Raw genomic sequence first — 14,035 nt, forward strand, 5'->3', positions numbered from 1 at the left:
AAATTAACCTTCTGTTCCAATTAGAAATGCCGGGAGAAATATGGCAAAAGTGAAACCGTCAGTGCTTATATAGATATATATGTATATATATATAAGTTATTGAACGCTGACAGTCTGCTTTAAAGGAGGGAAGGCATTTGGCACTCGGGGAAGTCAAGAGCGGCGCTGGCATCGCTTCTCGGCCTTTTGGCTAAGATCCAGTGTAGTATCTGTTCTTATCAGTTTAATATCTGATATGGCCCTTATCTGGGGACTGTATATTAAATTGATTTTTGAGACAGGTAGATGGAATAGGGGCTTTCTCTGTCCGCTCCACGCCTTGACCCAGTATTGCAGTATATCTGGCAACGGTGCACCTCCTTTTTTCCAGGGCATTTTCAATGCTAAAAGTAGTATTCTTACAAATGTCTGCTTTCTTTACTTTTCAGCATGTTCATGTTTCAAAACCCAACTTTCTTTCTTTCTCTCACACTCACCCGCACTAGCTACGCACAAAAAACACGCATGCTCACCCAACACTCACAGACAGCACTCTCGTCTCTCAAATACTCTACGCCACTCATACAGCAGCATCTTTCACTTGCAAATACACCTCTCAAACGCTTTCTCCGTGTTGATCAGTCTGCGCATCGATGTGTGAAAACTGGGCAGTTGACCGTACTACCTCATCACCACATTGCCCCACGTCCAATAGCATGCCGGAATGTATATATTGTAAAGTCCTTACTTATGAAATGTCGACAAAGTAAACAAGGCTCGTGACGGCCTGTCACAATGCTACACCTTAGAGCAACAGCGCTCAGTGCAACCACTCCTTCAGCAGCAGGATTACAGTACGAACAACCCTGCCCACTCATCGTTTCTCCATGCATCCAGGAGTAGGTGATGCATTCACTGAAGGTGGTGGCGAAGGACGCACATGAGCAAAGAATCACCCAACTTAAACATTGGACAAAAGGTATGACTACAACACCCAACCGATGGAACCTGAAATCCGGCAGAAGTCACCAGCATCTGTCCAGAACCATGAACATATCAAGTACGAGCACCCGTTGTGAAGAAACCGATGGCGAATCAGGGAAGTACCAGAACAAGAAACACCAAGTAACCCCATCGCGAGCAGAACGCGATCTAAGACACGATCCCAGCGCAACACTCCTACAGACAACCAGAATTGTGAGAACGTATAGCAATCTCAAACCAACTTCACAGTATCAACAAACCACCATTCTGTTCCAGAGACTCATAAGGTGATCACTTTGTACAATTGTATGTTCAAACGCAGAAGAACAATTTGTTGTAATGTAAATAGTTCTTATTATTTAAGGGTACAACTTGGAGTTGTTGTGGTATACCTTTAAGGAGCGTATCTAAAATTGCTGTGCATCGCCAGGCAGGGTGTGACGTATATACTCATGTATGATTATCGGGCCGAAGATAGGAGCTGTCCCAGATATTATTGTATATATTTCATCTTTTCAAATCAAAGAATTCAGCTAACAATCCTCTTTGTGTCGTCGGTGTCTTTGCGTAAGGTGGAAAACACAACATGGAGGACCCCCATTTAAGGTGTTTGGCAAAAGAACCAAGGCGACATGAGGAGAAACCTTCTTGCTCAGCGAGTGGTTAGAATCTGCAATGCACTGCCTGAGAGTGTGCAGCAGGCATTTTCAAGAGTGGCTTTCAAAAGAGAATCCGATAATGATCTGAAGAGAAAATATTTGCAGGGCTACGGGGGAAAGGCAGGTGAGTGGCACTAGGGGAGTTGCTCTTTCAGAGAGCTAGCACAGACACGACAGGCCGAATGGCCTCCTATTTGCTGTAACCATTCTAGGATTCTACATGTGCAGCTCTGCACAGTTGGCTGCTGAAATGTCACTCATGCCCTGCAAGACACGCAACTGCTTTCCAAAGATGGTCCACAGCAGTCTCTGACAGTGACCTCCATGCGGATAGGCACAAGCCTCTCGCATCTGATTGGTGGAATACTTGCCATCTACATAACTCTGATGCAGTCTCACTGTAAAATGGAGAACAAAGGCAACTTCCGTAAATTAACCTTCTGTTCCAATTAGAAATGCTGGGAGAAATATGGCAAAAGTGAAACCGTCAGTGCTTATATAGATATATATGTATATATATATATGTTATTGAACTCTGACAGTCTGCTTTAAAGGAGGGAAGGCATTTGGCACTCGGGGAAGTCAAGAGCGGCGCTGGCATCGCTTCTCGGCCTTTTGGCTAAGCTCAAGTGTAGTGTCTGTTCTTATCAGTTTAATATCTGATATGTCCCTTATCTGGGGACCGTATATTAAATTGATTTTTGAGACAGGGAGATGGAATAGGGGCTTTCTCTGTCCGCTCCACGCCTTGACCCAGTATATCTGGCAACGGTGCACCTCCCTTTTTCCAGGGCATTTTCAATGCTAAAAGTAGTATTCTTACAAATGTCTGCTTTCTTTACTTTTCAGCATGTTCATGTTTCAAAACCCAACTTTCTTTCTTTCTCTCACACTCACCCGCACTAGCTACGCACAAAAAACACGCACGCTCACCCAACACTCACAGACAGCACTCTCATCTCTCAAATACTCTACGCCACTCATACAGCAGCATCTTTCACTTGCAAATACACCTCTCAAACGCTTTCTCCGTGTTGATCAGTCTGCGCATCGATGTGTGAAAACTGGGCAGTTGACCGTACTACCTCATCACCACATTGCCCCACGTCCAATAGCATGACGGAATGTATATATTGTAAAGTCCTTACTTATGAAATGTCGACAAAGTAAACAAGGCTCGTGACGGCCTGTCACAATGCTACACCTTAGAGCAACAGCGCTCAGTGCAACCACTCCTTCAGCAGCAGGATTACAGTACGAACAACCCTGCCCACTCATCGTTTCTCCATGCATCCAGGAGTAGGTGATGCATTCACTGAAGGTGGTGGCGAAGGACGCACATGAGCAAAGAATCACCCAACTTAAACATTGGACAAAAGGTATGACTACAACACCCAACCGATGGAACCTGAAATCTGGCAGAAGTCACCAGCATCTGTCCAGAACCATGATCATATCAAGTACGAGCACCCGTTGTGAAGAAACCGATGGCGAATCAGGGAAGTACCAGAACAAGAAACACCAAGTAACCCTATCGCGAGCAGAACGCGATCTAAGACACGATCCCAGCGCAACACTCCTACAGACAACCAGAATTGTGAGAACGTATAGCAATCTCAAACCAACTTCACAGTATCAACAAACCACCATTCTGTTCCAGAGACTCATAAGGTGATCACTTTGTACAATTGTATGTTCAAACGCAGAAGAACAATTTGTTGTAATGTAAATAGTTCTTATTATTTAAGGGTACAACTTGGAGTTGTTGTGGTATACCTTTAAGGAGCGTATCTAAAATTGCTGTGCATCGCCAGGCAGGGTGTGACGTATATACTCATGTATGATTATCGGGCCGAAGATAGGAGCTGTCCCAGATATTATTGTATATATTTCATCTTTTCAAATCAAAGAATTCAGCTAACAATCCTCTTTGTGTCGTCGGTGTCTTTGCGTAAGGTGGAAAACACAACATGGAGGACCCCCATTTAAGGTGTTTGGCAAAAGAACCAAGGCGACATGAGGAGAAACCTTCTTGCTCAGCGAGTGGTTAGAATCTGCAATGCACTGCCTGAGAGTGTGCAGCAGGCATTTTCAAGAGTGGCTTTCAAAAGAGAATCCGATAATGATCTGAAGAGAAAATATTTGCAGGGCTACGGGGGAAAGGCAGGTGAGCGGCACTAGGGGAGTTGCTCTTGCAGAGAGCTAGCACAGACATGACAGGCCGAATGGCCTCCTATTTGCTGTAACCATTCTAGGATTCTACATGTGCAGCTCTGCACAGTTGGCTGCTGCATTGTCACTCATGCCCTGCAAGACACGCAACTGCTTTCCAAAGATGGTCCACAGCAGTCTCTGACAGTGACCTCCATGCGGATAGGCACAAGCCTCTCGCATCTGATTGGTGGAATACTTGCCATCTACATAACTCTGATGCAGTCTCACTGAAAAAGGGAGAACAAAGGCAACTTCCGTAAATTAACCTTCTGTTCCAATTAGAAATGCCGGGAGAAATATGGCAAAAGTGAAACCGTCAGTGCTTATATAGATATATATGTATATATATATATAAGTTATTGAACGCTGACAGTCTGCTTTAAAGGAGGGAAGGCATTTGGCACTCGGGGAAGTCAAGAGCGGCGCTGGCATCGCTTCTCGGCCTTTTGGCTAAGATCCAGTGTAGTATCTGTTCTTATCAGTTTAATATCTGATATGGCCCTTATCTGGGGACTGTATATTAAATTGATTTTTGAGACAGGTGGATGGAATAGGGGCTTTCTCTGTCTGCTCCACGCCTTGACTCAGTATTGCAGTATATCTGGCAACGGTGCACCTCCCTTTTTCCAGGGCATTTTCAATGCTAAAAGTAGTATTCTTACAAATGTCTGCTTTCTTTACTTTTCAGCATGTTCATGTTTCAAAACCCAACTTTCTTTCTTTCTCTCACACTCACCCGCACTAGCTACGCACAAAAAACACGCACGCTCACCCAACACTCACAGACAGCACTCTCATCTCTCAAATACTCTACGCCACTCATACAGCAGCATCTTTCACTTGCAAATACACCTCTCAAACGCTTTCTCCGTGTTGATCAGTCTGCGCATCGATGTGTGAAAACTGGGCAGTTGACCGTACTACCTCATCACCACATTGCCCCACGTCCAATAGCATGACGGAATGTATATATTGTAAAGTCCTTACTTATGAAATGTCGACAAAGTAAACAAGGCTCGTGACGGCCTGTCACAATGCTACACCTTAGAGCAACAGCGCTCAGTGCAACCACTCCTTCAGCAGCAGGATTACAGTACGAACAACCCTGCCCACTCATCGTTTCTCCATGCATCCAGGAGTAGGTGATGCATTCACTGAAGGTGGTGGCGAAGGACGCACATGAGCAAAGAATCACCCAACTTAAACATTGGACAAAAGGTATGACTACAACACCCAACCGATGGAACCTGAAATCTGGCAGAAGTCACCAGCATCTGTCCAGAACCATGATCATATCAAGTACGAGCACCCGTTGTGAAGAAACCGATGGCGAATCAGGGAAGTACCAGAACAAGAAACACCAAGTAACCCTATCGCGAGCAGAACGCGATCTAAGACACGATCCCAGCGCAACACTCCTACAGACAACCAGAATTGTGAGAACGTATAGCAATCTCAAACCAACTTCACAGTATCAACAAACCACCATTCTGTTCCAGAGACTCATAAGGTGATCACTTTGTACAATTGTATGTTCAAACGCAGAAGAACAATTTGTTGTAATGTAAATAGTTCTTATTATTTAAGGGTACAACTTGGAGTTGTTGTGGTATACCTTTAAGGAGCGTATCTAAAATTGCTGTGCATCGCCAGGCAGGGTGTGACGTATATACTCATGTATGATTATCGGGCCGAAGATAGGAGCTGTCCCAGATATTATTGTATATATTTCATCTTTTCAAATCAAAGAATTCAGCTAACAATCCTCTTTGTGTCGTCGGTGTCTTTGCGTAAGGTGGAAAACACAACATGGAGGACCCCCATTTAAGGTGTTTGGCAAAAGAACCAAGGCGACATGAGGAGAAACCTTCTTGCTCAGCGAGTGGTTAGAATCTGCAATGCACTGCCTGAGAGTGTGCAGCAGGCATTTTCAAGAGTGGCTTTCAAAAGAGAATCCGATAATGATCGCAAGAGAAAATATTTGCAGGGCTACGGGGGAAAGGCAGGTGAGCGGCACTAGGGGAGTTGCTCTTGCAGAGAGCTAGCACAGACATGACAGGCCGAATGGCCTCCTATTTGCTGTAACCATTCTAGGATTCTACATGTGCAGCTCTGCACAGTTGGCTGCTGCATTGTCACTCATGCCCTGCAAGACACGCAACTGCTTTCCAAAGATGGTCCACAGCAGTCTCTGACAGTGACCTCCATGCGGATAGGCACAAGCCTCTCGCATCTGATTGGTGGAATACTTGCCATCTACATAACTCTGATGCAGTCTCACTGAAAAAGGGAGAACAAAGGCAACTTCCGTAAATTAACCTTCTGTTCCAATTAGAAATGCCGGGAGAAATATGGCAAAAGTGAAACCGTCAGTGCTTATATAGATATATATGTATATATATATATAAGTTATTGAACGCTGACAGTCTGCTTTAAAGGAGGGAAGGCATTTGGCACTCGGGGAAGTCAAGAGCGGCGCTGGCATCGCTTCTCGGCCTTTTGGCTAAGATCCAGTGTAGTATCTGTTCTTATCAGTTTAATATCTGATATGGCCCTTATCTGGGGACTGTATATTAAATTGATTTTTGAGACAGGTGGATGGAATAGGGGCTTTCTCTGTCTGCTCCACGCCTTGACTCAGTATTGCAGTATATCTGGCAACGGTGCACCTCCCTTTTTCCAGGGCATTTTCAATGCTAAAAGTAGTATTCTTACAAATGTCTGCTTTCTTTACTTTTCAGCATGTTCATGTTTCAAAACCCAACTTTCTTTCTTTCTCTCACACTCACCCGCACTAGCTACGCACAAAAAACACGCACGCTCACCCAACACTTACAGACAGCACTCTCATCTCTCAAATACTCTACGCCACTCATACAGCAGCATCTTTTACTTGCAAATACACCTCTCAAACGCTTTCTCCGTGTTGATCAGTCTGCGCATCGATGTGTGAAAACTGGGCAGTTGACCGTACTACCTCATCACCACATTGCCCCACGTCCAATAGCATGCCGGAATGTATATATTGTAAAGTCCTTACTTATGAAATGTCGACAAAGTAAACAAGGCTCGTGACGGCCTGTCACAATGCTACACCTTAGAGCAACAGCGCTCAGTGCAACCACTCCTTCAGCAGCAGGATTAGAGTACGAACAACCCTGCCCACTCATCGTTTCTCCATGCATCCAGGAGTAGGTGATGCATTCACTGAAGGTGGTGGCGAAGGACGCACATGAGCAAAGAATCACCCAACTTAAACATTGGACAAAAGGTATGACTACAACACCCAACCGATGGAACCTGAAATCTGGCAGAAGTCACCAGCATCTGTCCAGAACCATGATCATATCAAGTACGAGCACCCGTTGTGAAGAAACCGATGGCGAATCAGGGAAGTACCAGAACAAGAAACACCAAGTAACCCCATCGCGAGCAGAACGCGATCTAAGACACGATCCCAGCGCAACACTCCTACAGACAACCAGAATTGTGAGAACGTATAGCAATCTCAAACCAACTTCACAGTATCAACAAACCACCATTCTGTTCCAGAGACTCATAAGGTGATCACTTTGTACAATTGTATGTTCAAACGCAGAAGAACAATTTGTTGTAATGTAAATAGTTCTTATTATTTAAGGGTACAACTTGGAGTTGTTGTGGTATACCTTTAAGGAGCGTATCTAAAATTGCTGTGCATCGCCAGGCAGGGTGTGACGTATATACTCATGTATGATTATCGGGCCGAAGATAGGAGCTGTCCCAGATATTATTGTATATATTTCATCTTTTCAAATCAAAGAATTCAGCTAACAATCCTCTTTGTGTCGTCGGTGTCTTTGCGTAAGGTGGAAAACACAACATGGAGGACCCCCATTTAAGGTGTTTGGCAAAAGAACCAAGGCGACATGAGGAGAAACCTTCTTGCTCAGCGAGTGGTTAGAATCTGCAATGCACTGCCTGAGAGTGTGCAGCAGGCATTTTCAAGAGTGGCTTTCAAAAGAGAATCCGATAATGATCTGAAGAGAAAATATTTGCAGGGCTACGGGGGAAAGGCAGGTGAGTGGCACTAGGGGAGTTGCTCTTGCAGAGAGCTAGCACAGACACGACAGGCCGAATGGCCTCCTATTTGCTGTAACCATTCTAGGATTCTACATGTGCAGCTCTGCACAGTTGGCTGCTGAAATGTCACTCATGCCCTGCAAGACACGCAACTGCTTTCCAAAGATGGTCCACAGCAGTCTCTGACAGTGACCTCCATGCGGATAGGCACAAGCCTCTCGCATCTGATTGGTGGAATACTTGCCATCTACATAACTCTGATGCAGTCTCACTGTAAAATGGAGAACAAAGGCAACTTCCGTAAATTAACCTTCTGTTCCAATTAGAAATGCTGGGAGAAATATGGCAAAAGTGAAACCGTCAGTGCTTATATAGATATATATGTATATATATATGTTATTGAACTCTGACAGTCTGCTTTAAAGGAGGGAAGGCATTTGGCACTCGGGGAAGTCAAGAGCGGCGCTGGCATCGCTTCTCGGCCTTTTGGCTAAGATCAAGTGTAGTGTCTGTTCTTATCAGTTTAATATCTGATATGTCCCTTATCTGGGGACCGTATATTAAATTGATTTTTGAGACAGGGAGATGGAATAGGGGCTTTCTCTGTCCGCTCCACGCCTTGACCCAGTATTGCAGTATATCTGGCAACGGTGCACCTCCCTTTTTCCAGGGCATTTTCAATGCTAAAAGTAGTATTCTTACAAACGTCTGCTTTCTTCACTTTTCAGCATGTTCATGTTTCAAAACCCAACTTTCTTTCTTTCTCTCACACTCACCCGCACTAGCTACGCACAAAAAACACGCACGCTCACCCAACACTCACAGACAGCACTCTCAGCTCTCAAATACTCTACGCCACTCATACAGCAGCATCTTTCACTTACAAATACACCTCTCAAACGCTTTCTCCGTGTTGATCAGTCTGCGCATCGATGTGTGAAAACTGGGCAGTTGACCGTACTACCTCATCACCACATTGCCCCACGTCCAATAGCATGACGGAATGTATATATTGTAAAGTCCTTACTTATGAAATGTCGACAAAGTAAACAAGGCTCGTGACGGCCTGTCACAATGCTACACCTTAGAGCAACAGCGCTCAGTGCAACCACTCCTTCAGCAGCAGGATTACAGTACGAACAACCCTGCCCACTCATCGTTTCTCCATGCATCCAGGAGTAGGTGATGCATTCACTGAAGGTGGTGGCGAAGGACGCACATGAGCAAAGAATCACCCAACTTAAACATTGGACAAAAGGTATGACTACAACACCCAACCGATGGAACCTGAAATCTGGCAGAAGTCACCAGCATCTGTCCAGAACCATGATCATATCAAGTACGAGCACCCGTTGTGAAGAAACCGATGGCGAATCAGGGAAGTACCAGAACAAGAAACACCAAGTAACCCTATCGCGAGCAGAACGCGATCTAAGACACGATCCCAGCGCAACACTCCTACAGACAACCAGAATTGTGAGAACGTATAGCAATCTCAAACCAACTTCACAGTATCAACAAACCACCATTCTGTTCCAGAGACTCATAAGGTGATCACTTTGTACAATTGTATGTTCAAACGCAGAAGAACAATTTGTTGTAATGTAAATAGTTCTTATTATTTAAGGGTACAACTTGGAGTTGTTGTGGTATACCTTTAAGGAGCGTATCTAAAATTGCTGTGCATCGCCAGGCAGGGTGTGACGTATATACTCATGTATGATTATCGGGCCGAAGATAGGAGCTGTCCCAGATATTATTGTATATATTTCATCTTTTCAAATCAAAGAATTCAGCTAACAATCCTCTTTGTGTCGTCGGTGTCTTTGCGTAAGGTGGAAAACACAACATGGAGGACCCCCATTTAAGGTGTTTGGCAAAAGAACCAAGGCGACATGAGGAGAAACCTTCTTGCTCAGCGAGTGGTTAGAATCTGCAATGCACTGCCTGAGAGTGTGCAGCAGGCATTTTCAAGAGTGGCTTTCAAAAGAGAATCCGATAATGATCGCAAGAGAAAATATTTGCAGGGCTACGGGGGAAAGGCAGGTGAGCGGCACTAGGGGAGTTGCTCTTGCAGAGAGCTAGCACAGACATGACAGGCCGAATGGCCTCCTATTTGCTGTAACCATTCTAGGATTCTACATGTGCAGCTCTGCACAGTTGGCTGCTGCATTGTCACTCATGCCCTGCAAGACACGCAACTGCTTTCCAAAGATGGTCCACAGCAGTCTCTGACAGTGACCTCCATGCGGATAGGCACAAGCCTCTCGCATCTGATTGGTGGAATACTTGCCATCTACATAACTCTGATGCAGTCTCACTGAAAAAGGGAGAACAAAGGCAACTTCCGTAAATTAACCTTCTGTTCCAATTAGAAATGCCGGGAGAAATATGGCAAAAGTGAAACCGTCAGTGCTTATATAGATATATATGTATATATATATAAGTTATTGAACGCTGACAGTCTGCTTTAAAGGAGGGAAGGCATTTGGCACTCGGGGAAGTCAAGAGCGGCGCTGGCATCGCTTCTCGGCCTTTTGGCTAAGATCCAGTGTAGTATCTGTTCTTATCAGTTTAATATCTGATATGGCCCTTATCTGGGGACTGTATATTAAATTGATTTTTGAGACAGGTAGATGGAATAGGGGCTTTCTCTGTCCGCTCCACGCCTTGACCCAGTATTGCAGTATATCTGTCAAAGGTGCACCTTCCTTTTTCCAGGGCATTTTCAATGCTAAAAGTAGTATTCTTACAAATGTCTGCTTTCTTTACTTTTCAGCATGTTCATGTTTCAAAACCCAACTTTCTTTCTTTCTCTCACACTCACCCGCACTAGCTACGCACAAAAAACACGCATGCTCACCCAACACTCACAGACAGCACTCTCATCTCTCAAATACTCTACGCCACTCATACAGCAGCATCTTTCACTTGCAAATACACCTCTCAAACGCTTTCTCCGTGTTGATCAGTCTGCGCATCGATGTGTGAAAACTGGGCAGTTGACCGTACTACCTCATCACCACATTGCCCCACGTCCAATAGCATGCCGGAATGTATATATTGTAAAGTCCTTACTTATGAAATGTCGACAAAGTAAACAAGGCTCGTGACGGCCTGTCACAATGCTACACCTTAGAGCAACAGCGCTCAGTGCAACCACTCCTTCAGCAGCAGGATTACAGTACGAACAACCCTGCCCACTCATCGTTTCTCCATGCATCCAGGAGTAGGTGATGCATTCACTGAAGGTGGTGGCGAAGGACGCACATGAGCAAAGAATCACCCAACTTAAACATTGGACAAAAGGTATGACTACAACACCCAACCGATGGAACCTGAAATCCGGCAGAAGTCACCAGCATCTGTCCAGAACCATGATCATATCAAGTACGAGCACCCGTTGTGAAGAAACCGATGGCGAATCAGGGAAGTACCAGAACAAGAAACACCAAGTAACCCCATCGCGAGCAGAACGCGATCTAAGACACGATCCCAGCGCAACACTCCTACAGACAACCAGAATTGTGAGAACGTATAGCAATCTCAAACCAACTTCACAGTATCAACAAACCACCATTCTGTTCCAGAGACTCATAAGGTGATCACTTTGTACAATTGTATGTTCAAACGCAGAAGAACAATTTGTTGTAATGTAAATAGTTCTTATTATTTAAGGGTACAACTTGGAGTTGTTGTGGTATACCTTTAAGGAGCGTATCTAAAATTGCTGTGCATCGCCAGGCAGGGTGTGACGTATATACTCATGTATGATTATCGGGCCGAAGATAGGAGCTGTCCCAGATATTATTGTATATATTTCATCTTTTCAAATCAAAGAATTCAGCTAACAATCCTCTTTGTGTCGTCGGTGTCTTTGCGTAAGGTGGAAAACACAACATGGAGGACCCCCATTTAAGGTGTTTGGCAAAAGAACCAAGGCGACATGAGGAGAAACCTTCTTGCTCAGCGAGTGGTTAGAATCTGCAATGCACTGCCTGAGAGTGTGCAGCAGGCATTTTCAAGAGTGGCTTTCAAAAGAGAATCCGATAATGATCTGAAGAGAAAATATTTGCAGGGCTACGGGGGAAAGGCAGGTGAGCGGCACTAGGGGAGTTGCTCTTGCAGAGAGCTAGCACAGACACGACAGGCCGAATGGCCTCCTATTTGCTGTAACCATTCTAGGATTCTACATGTGCAGCTCTGCACAGTTGGCTGCTGCATTGTCACTCATGCCCTGCAAGACACGCAACTGCTTTCCAAAGATGGTCCACAGCAGTCTCTGACAGTGACCTCCATGCGGATAGGCACAAGCCTCTCGCATCTGATTGGTGGAATACTTGCCATCTACATAACTCTGATGCAGTCTCACTGTAAAAGGGAGAACAAAGGCAACTTCCGTAAATTAACCTTCTGTTCCAATTAGAAATGCTGGGAGAAATATGGCAAAAGTGAAACCGTCAGTGCTTATATAGATATATATGTATATATATATATGTTATTGAACTCTGACAGTCTGCTTTAAAGGAGGGAAGGCATTTGGCACTCGGGGAAGTCAAGAGCAGCGCTGGTATCGCTTCTCGGCCTTTTGGCTAAGATCAAGTGTAGTATCTGTTCTTATCAGTTTAATATCTGATATGTCCCTTATCTGGGGACCGTATATTAAATTGATTTTTGAGACAGGGAGATGGAATAGGGGCTTTCTCTGTCCGCTCCACGCCTTGACCCAGTATATCTGGCAACGGTGCACCTCCCTTTTTCCAGGGCATTTTCAATGCTAAAAGTAGTATTCTTACAAATGTCTGCTTTCTTTACTTTTCAGCATGTTCATGTTTCAAAACCCAACTTTCTTTCTTTCTCTCACACTCACCCGCACTAGCTACGCACAAAAAACACGCACGCTCACCCAACACTCACAGACAGCACTCTCATCTCTCAAATACTCTACGCCACTCATACAGCAGCATCTTTCACTTGCAAATACACCTCTCAAACGCTTTCTCCGTGTTGATCAGTCTGCGCATCGATGTGTGAAAACTGGGCAGTTGACCGTACTACCTCATCACCACATTGCCCCACGTCCAATAGCATGCCGGAATGTATATATTGTAAAGTCCTTACTTATGAAATGTCGACAAAGTAAACAAGGCTCGTGACGGCCTGTCACAATGCTACACCTTAGAGCAACAGCGCTCAGTGCAACCACTCCTTCAGCAGCAGGATTACAGTACGAACAACCCTGCCCACTCATCGTTTCTCCATGCATCCAGGAGTAGGTGATGCATTCACTGAAGGTGGTGGCGAAGGACGCACATGAGCAAAGAATCACCCAACTTAAACATTGGACAAAAGGTATGACTACAACACCCAACCGATGGAACCTGAAATCTGGCAGAAGTCACCAGCATCTGTCCAGAACCATGATCATATCAAGTACGAGCACCCGTTGTGAAGAAACCGATGGCGAATCAGGGAAGTACCAGAACAAGAAACACCAAGTAACCCTATCGCGAGCAGAACGCGATCTAAGACACGATCCCAGCGCAACACTCCTACAGACAACCAGAATTGTGAGAACGTATAGCAATCTCAAACCAACTTCACAGTATCAACAAACCACCATTCTGTTCCAGAGACTCATAAGGTGATCACTTTGTACAATTGTATGTTCAAACGCAGAAGAACAATTTGTTGTAATGTAAATAGTTCTTATTATTTAAGGGTACAACTTGGAGTTGTTGTGGTATACCTTTAAGGAGCGTATCTAAAATTGCTGTGCATCGCCAGGCAGGGTGTGACGTATATACTCATGTATGATTATCGGGCCGAAGATAGGAGCTGTCCCAGATATTATTGTATATATTTCATCTTTTCAAATCAAAGAATTCAGCTAACAATCCTCTTTGTGTCGTCGGTGTCTTTGCGTAAGGTGGAAAACACAACATGGAGGACCCCCATTTAAGGTGTTTGGCAAAAGAACCAAGGCGACATGAGGAGAAACCTTCTTGCTCAGCGAGTGGTTAGAATCTGCAATGCACTGCCTGAGAGTGTGCAGCAGGCATTTTCAAGAGTGGCTTTCAAAAGAGAATCCGATAATGATCGCAAGAGAAAATATTTGCAGGGCTACGGGGGAAAGG

General features: G+C 44.7%; 7 non-coding genes across 7 annotated transcripts; all 7 read left to right on the forward strand.

The window, feature by feature from the left end:
• The first annotated feature begins 170 nt into the window (after positions 1-170).
• LOC121271902 lies at positions 171-361 on the forward strand. Its single transcript, XR_005941818.1, has one exon. It is a non-coding gene; the product is annotated as a U2 spliceosomal RNA (small nuclear RNA).
• Positions 362-2,221: 1,860 nt separating this feature from the next.
• Positions 2,222-2,404, forward strand: LOC121271847. Its single transcript, XR_005941770.1, has one exon. It is a non-coding gene; the product is annotated as a U2 spliceosomal RNA (small nuclear RNA).
• Positions 2,405-4,266: 1,862 nt separating this feature from the next.
• LOC121271840 lies at positions 4,267-4,457 on the forward strand. Its single transcript, XR_005941764.1, has one exon. It is a non-coding gene; the product is annotated as a U2 spliceosomal RNA (small nuclear RNA).
• A 1,862-nt stretch (positions 4,458-6,319) lies between these two features.
• Positions 6,320-6,510, forward strand: LOC121271841. Its single transcript, XR_005941765.1, has one exon. It is a non-coding gene; the product is annotated as a U2 spliceosomal RNA (small nuclear RNA).
• Positions 6,511-8,368: 1,858 nt separating this feature from the next.
• LOC121271897 lies at positions 8,369-8,559 on the forward strand. Its single transcript, XR_005941813.1, has one exon. It is a non-coding gene; the product is annotated as a U2 spliceosomal RNA (small nuclear RNA).
• A 1,860-nt stretch (positions 8,560-10,419) lies between these two features.
• On the forward strand, positions 10,420-10,610 carry LOC121271843. The gene has a single exon (XR_005941767.1). It is a non-coding gene; the product is annotated as a U2 spliceosomal RNA (small nuclear RNA).
• A 1,860-nt stretch (positions 10,611-12,470) lies between these two features.
• LOC121271909 lies at positions 12,471-12,653 on the forward strand. Its single transcript, XR_005941825.1, has one exon. It is a non-coding gene; the product is annotated as a U2 spliceosomal RNA (small nuclear RNA).
• The last annotated feature ends 1,382 nt before the right edge of the window (positions 12,654-14,035 follow it).

This window comes from Carcharodon carcharias, chromosome 31 (genome assembly GCF_017639515.1).
Source record: "Carcharodon carcharias isolate sCarCar2 chromosome 31, sCarCar2.pri, whole genome shotgun sequence".
Taxonomy (NCBI): domain Eukaryota; kingdom Metazoa; phylum Chordata; class Chondrichthyes; order Lamniformes; family Lamnidae; genus Carcharodon; species Carcharodon carcharias.